This window comes from Corvus kubaryi, unplaced genomic scaffold, assembly GCF_017639235.1.
Source record: "Corvus kubaryi isolate FWS band 111438036 unplaced genomic scaffold, C.kubaryi_AGA036_p1.0 127, whole genome shotgun sequence".
NCBI classification, from domain to species: Eukaryota; Metazoa; Chordata; class Aves; order Passeriformes; family Corvidae; genus Corvus; species Corvus kubaryi.
This window is the reverse complement of record NW_024580662.1, coordinates 1,604,613-1,610,174: the sequence shown is the minus strand read 5'-3', so window position 1 is coordinate 1,610,174 and position 5,562 is coordinate 1,604,613.

Here is a 5,562-nt window from a genome sequence, read left to right as displayed (position 1 = left end):
CAGGCGGGCGAGATGCGGCTGGGAGCACAGGCTGCGGATGAATCAGGTACCCGGAGCCTCTGCCTGACTTCCGCCTCGTTATTCCTCTTCTCCTGCTCAAAATACTTGGATAGAGTGCCCTCGTGCTTTCCCTGCAAAAATAGGGATTTTTCCCAAATGATGCTTGCAGAGGCTGAAATAAAGGCTCAGGCTCTTGGGTCTGTCCAGCGATGGCTCCGCGTGTTAGAAGTCCCTTTGCTCTGTGCAGCACATTACGGCTAGGGGTTTATTGGTGTCCTGGATCACATGGAAACACTTCCACTATTCCGTGGGGTGAGGGAGAGTCTTAAAATGGAGCCAAGGTGGGTTTGCTGGTTCTGCAGCCGGGGAGGTGCTGCATGCCCACCTGATGCCTGCGAGCGGGGGTCTGGCTGCAGCCCCTACCCTGCGCAGTGCTCAGGGCACTGCCCTGTGCCCCGCTAAAGGCACATTCATGTGCACCTCATCCTTCAGGCTGGAGGGCTGGGGGCTGCAGAGGCACCCCTGGAGGTCTCGATAAGCTGAGGGTGCATCCCCAGTTTGAAGCCCACGCAACGCACTGCAGCGCAGGACAGGGCAGAGGAGGTGACCGTGGCTTTGCCCAGCCCTGAGTGCCCATCAGTGGGGACAAAATGGCTTTAGAGGGGTGCCAGGTCCTGCTTGCAGAGCCTGGAGCTGCTGCTGGGATGGTGCTGGGAGGTGAAGTCCCTGCCAGACATGCTGTTGCCCTGTTTCCCTGCAAGTCCGTGCTGGAGCCCCCTGAAGCCCAGATCCTCAGGAAGTACCCAGCACAGCACTTGTTGGATTCAGCATCACAAAACCCGGTCTGTGGGCAGGTGTTGGGAGGTGCCTGGGTGGCACTGCCATGAAGCCAGCAGGGATGGAGCTGGCACCTGGATGCTGTGGGCAGGCTCAGCCTGACCTTGATGTCCTCACCTTTGGTTCCTGGAGCTTAGAAAAATAGGTAAGTACATAAGTGTTTGTGTGTGTATATATATATTACTGTATACATAAAACTATAGAAGTTTATATATCTATGTTATATATTTGTAAGTATATGTACCATGTACTGCAGGAGTATATAGGAGAGTGTAGTTGTCTATATATGAAAAGAAATATAGAAATAGAAAAACATTTACTCCTGGAGTGTACAGGAGTGCATACAAATATATATATATATATATATATATATATATATATAAAATATACACCCCTATACATTCCAGGAATAAATTTTATATATATATATATATATATATATATACACACACACACATATATATAATGTATATTGACATATTAAAAAAAATATATAATATATACACACACATATTTTTGCGTGGGTGCATATACTCCTGGAGTATATATTTTTATCAATATCCTGTGTCTTGTGGCATCTCAGGCACTGGGTTCAGAGACAAACCACCCTCTACCCCCCTGCTCCATTTCCTCATGAGGGAAAAGGCTGCAAATACCCATCCAGAGGCTCCACCATCCCAAGGGAAAGCTGTGGGTGCTGTATCAAGGTGTCCATGTCATGCCAGGGCTGGTGGTGCAGGGTCCCAGAGCCATCACCCATGCTCACAGGGACCCCTGGGGCACAGCTTTCTCCTTCCTGCTGGGGGGTGATGCTGGAGCTGCCATCCCGCAGGAGCACAGTGCCCATCCTCGGCTCTGCAGGTTCAGTGCTACCTGCATGGAGCTGGTGGGCACAGGGAGAGTACACAAGCAGCAGCTGATGGCCTGCAAAAGGCTTCTATTTCTTGCCACTCAAACACCACCAGAGCCTTCCTCAAACACCAGCTATCCTCAAGAGATGCTGATGAGGTCACCAATGGCTGTGGTGAGGAATGGTAACTGATTCTGGTGGCGTTGCAGTGGCTGCACCTCTTTGGGGTCCCAGCTGGGGTGATTCACGCAGCCTGGCAGCGAGGAGCCCAGTGCCAGCTGGATGGTAGCTGCACGAGGACATCACCCATATGGCGTGGGGACATCCCGGTGTCCCCAGCCTGGCCATCCCTGGAGCCAAGTGTCCTTGGGGAAGGCAGTCAGGACCCTGCATACACTTTGTGAGGCAAAGAAGGAAATGGCCATTTCCCCAAATGTAACATAGCCACAGGAAGTGTCAGCTGCATATATATTTATATCCCTGTAATCCTGATACAGCTGCCCAAACCCCTTCACAATCCCCCTATCCAGCACGAAATTCCCTCTGACATTGCTGTTCCCCTTCCCAGAAAACACTGAGAGAGAAATTTCCTATATAGTTTTGAGAGCCCTGAGTTGTCTTCTGCATTTCATTCTCATTGGAGTTTCCCTTCCAAGTTTATTTTTGGTAGGGCCTGAAATAGGAAATGAATTGTTGGCAGCAGGCTGGCTTTTATTGCTACTCGCTGGCCAAGCCAAAAAAATGCACCGTTGTCCAACCCAACAGCTCTTTCTTTGCTTTGGGAAATCAGGAGGAAATGGGAGGAAGATCAGTGTTGCAGTGTTGGTGGAGGAGAGGATGAGCCATAAGTGTCACTGTGATCCACTGATCCTGTGGATGAGGTGCTGGTGGAGCAGAGGGGATGGTGGTTCCATCACAGCCACTCCTACAAATTCACCTCAGCCTTGGCCACCACGTTGTCACCAAAAGCCCTACCTGTCTATCTGGGAAGGTGGATCCTGCTCTGTCTCAGGGGAGCAGAACACCTGATTTCTCCACATTATGACTGGGTTCAGCTGTTTTTTCCCTGAGGCCGAAGTTTTCTGCCTGCCCAAAACAGCCCTGGAAAGCAGCTCAGAACAGCAAGTATGTATAATTTCCTGGTGGAACGCACAGCTACAGGGAAATTGTTTGATAGTTTTCAGCCTCTGCTGGTTTGTGGACCCCTGAACAAGACCTCCTCAGTAGTGTCTATCACGTTGGGTATCTCAGTCAGAGATATCCAATGTGCAGCGGTGGGAAGAAAGCCTGCAGAATGCCTGGAAAAGAGATTCATCAGCCCCTCATGATACTGAGATGTGGCAATGCCTCATCCATGTCCTTCACAGCCGATGGCATCACAGGACATTACTGGAAGATTCTGAGGTGTCTGAGCTGGAAGGACCCTGTTGAAAAGACCCTGGAAGCAACAGAGAACCTCAGGCTGAACATCAGCTTTTTGATGTTTTTCCCAGATAAGGCAAAGCCCATAGTGGGAGCTGCTGGGAAGGGCACAGGTAGACACCTGAAGGAAGTGTCCAGATGTGGTCTCCTAGTTCAAGAGGGATGTGAAGAAACTGGAGAGGCCTGGACAAGGGATATCAACACATTCATGGAGCTGGCACACATCACACCAGGAGGAGGGGGCAGGGCTGGGCTGGGGGAAGGGTTCTGTTCTGAGCCAATGACTAAGGTCACAGAATCACAGAATATCCTGAGCTGGAAGAGACCCACAAGGACCGTTCAGCCCAGCTCCCGGCCCTGCACAGACCCCCAAACAACCCCAGCCTGGGCATCCCTGGCAGCGCTGTCCAAACGCTCCTGGAGCTCTGGCAGCCTCGGGGCCGTGCCCATTCCCTGGGGAACCTGGGCAGTGCCCAGCACCCTCTGGGGGAAGAACCTTTCCCTGTTACTCATATTAAATCTCCCCTGACACAGCTTTATGATGAAGTTGAACCCTTGTTGGTGGTGCTGGAGGATGTGATGGGGTAAAAGAGTCACCAGCTGAAGCTTGGAAGATTCAGGTTGAATCTTGGAATAAAATTCCTTCCTAGGAGAGTGACCCTGGAACAGTCAAAGGGAGCTGGGGCATCTCCACCCTTGGAGAATCCCAAGACTTAGCCTGACATTGCCATGGCCACCCTGATGTGATGGCTGGGCTGGAGACTCTGGTGACCTGCCTGCCTGTCCGTGACAGGGATTTTTGCTTTTGTCCATAGGCTCCTCACTTGCAGGCTCTCCTCTGGCTCGTTGGGACTGTGATTGGAGCCCATGGATGGGCTTATGCCTGGGTGATCCTCTGCTGTCCCAGGATAGCCTGGGGACCAAGGGAGAGCTTACAGTGCCCTACTTTCCTGAGGAATCAGCCCCAGCTCTGCTGCCTGCATGAGCAAGAAAGTGCCCCAAGAGGAGGCTGGGGCAATTCACAAATTCACCTTGCTGGTTCACCATCATGAGCATCATGGGTGGCTCCCCTGAGTGCCCTTCAGCACTGACATGAAGAGATGTATATAAGGACCATGTGATGCCTGCGACAAACCTTTCCTCTTAAATTGTGTTTAGTTTTGCACTTTTATTGCCTGGATTCAACTCCTTTCCTTCTCTTTCCTAACCTATGAGTAGTTATTAATCTGAGTGTCTTGGAAGCCTCTTCAGTTCATTCAACAATGGCCTCTGTGGTGGAGAGAGAGGGGTTTGGATGCTATCCCAGGTCTCATAGATTCAGTGTCCCCATTTTTCTATTGATTTTCTCTGTTTTGTATCTGGTGACACTGAGCTGATTCATCCACTCCTTTTTCTACACTGTGTGATGCCCCAGGACAAGTTTCAGCCATTGTCCTTCACCTTCCCAAATAAAACCTGAAGGAAAGAGGAGGGAGAGTGAAGGAACTCTGAAAGGTGACCAGAAGCCTATGAAACAACACTGTGATGTCATTCTTCAGCTTTGTGTTATGTGATGATGCTTCTCCAGCCAGCGTCAGGCAGTGTGCTGGCTCCAGCCCCACAATGATGAGCCATGCCCAGGTGTGGGCTGAAGCCCCATCCCCTCCTGAGTGCTGTGCTGGGCTGGTTGCAGTCCTGGTTCCACGTGGTCTCATCCCATTCTGGTGCTCACCAGCTGCCTCAATCACCTCTGAGATTGCTGTGGTTGACCTTTTGGCCTGGTGGTCTTCTGGGCCATCACCCCCCCTTGGGCACAGCTCAGGATGGCTCAGTGGTGGGCACCAATGCTCCCGGCTCCCCTGAAGCAGACAGCCCCAATTCTAATGGCAGGGAGAGTCCTGCTTAGGAATCTTGGGCAGAAGCTGTGTGGGAGAAGCCTCAGCTTCTGGGCTGCCCCTGGGCTTGTCCCAGCCTTGCTCCCTCTGGCAGCATCGTGCCTGGCGCTGTGTGGAGACCTCAAAAGCTGCCAGGGTTGGCAGCCCCTGGGCAGGGGGTTAGAAAGCTGGGCTCAGAGTCCCTGCACCCCCATGCCCCCCCACATTTGTGTCCCAGCACTCTGAGCACCCAGGGGTGGGCTCTCTTTGCTCAGTGGCCAGAGCTCTCTTGAACCTCAGGGTCTGACCCAGGCTACAGTGAGGAGTGTCTGGGAGTGGGACCGGTCAGCCATTGGGACAATGCTGGATGCTGGGGGAAGGGGAGCTCAGGGCTCATCTCTGATGCCAGGTGAGCACATGTAGCAGCAGCCCCAGTGGGGACCTGCTTCCCACCCTGTCTGCTGCTTGTTACCACCTGCCTGTACTGCTGCAAGGTCATCCATCTCCCCACTGCATCCCACTCAGGACCAGGCAGTGCCCAAGCAAGGCATGTTGCCTGCCCACGGGAAGGCTGGGGCAGGGAGAGATGGCACCCAGCTA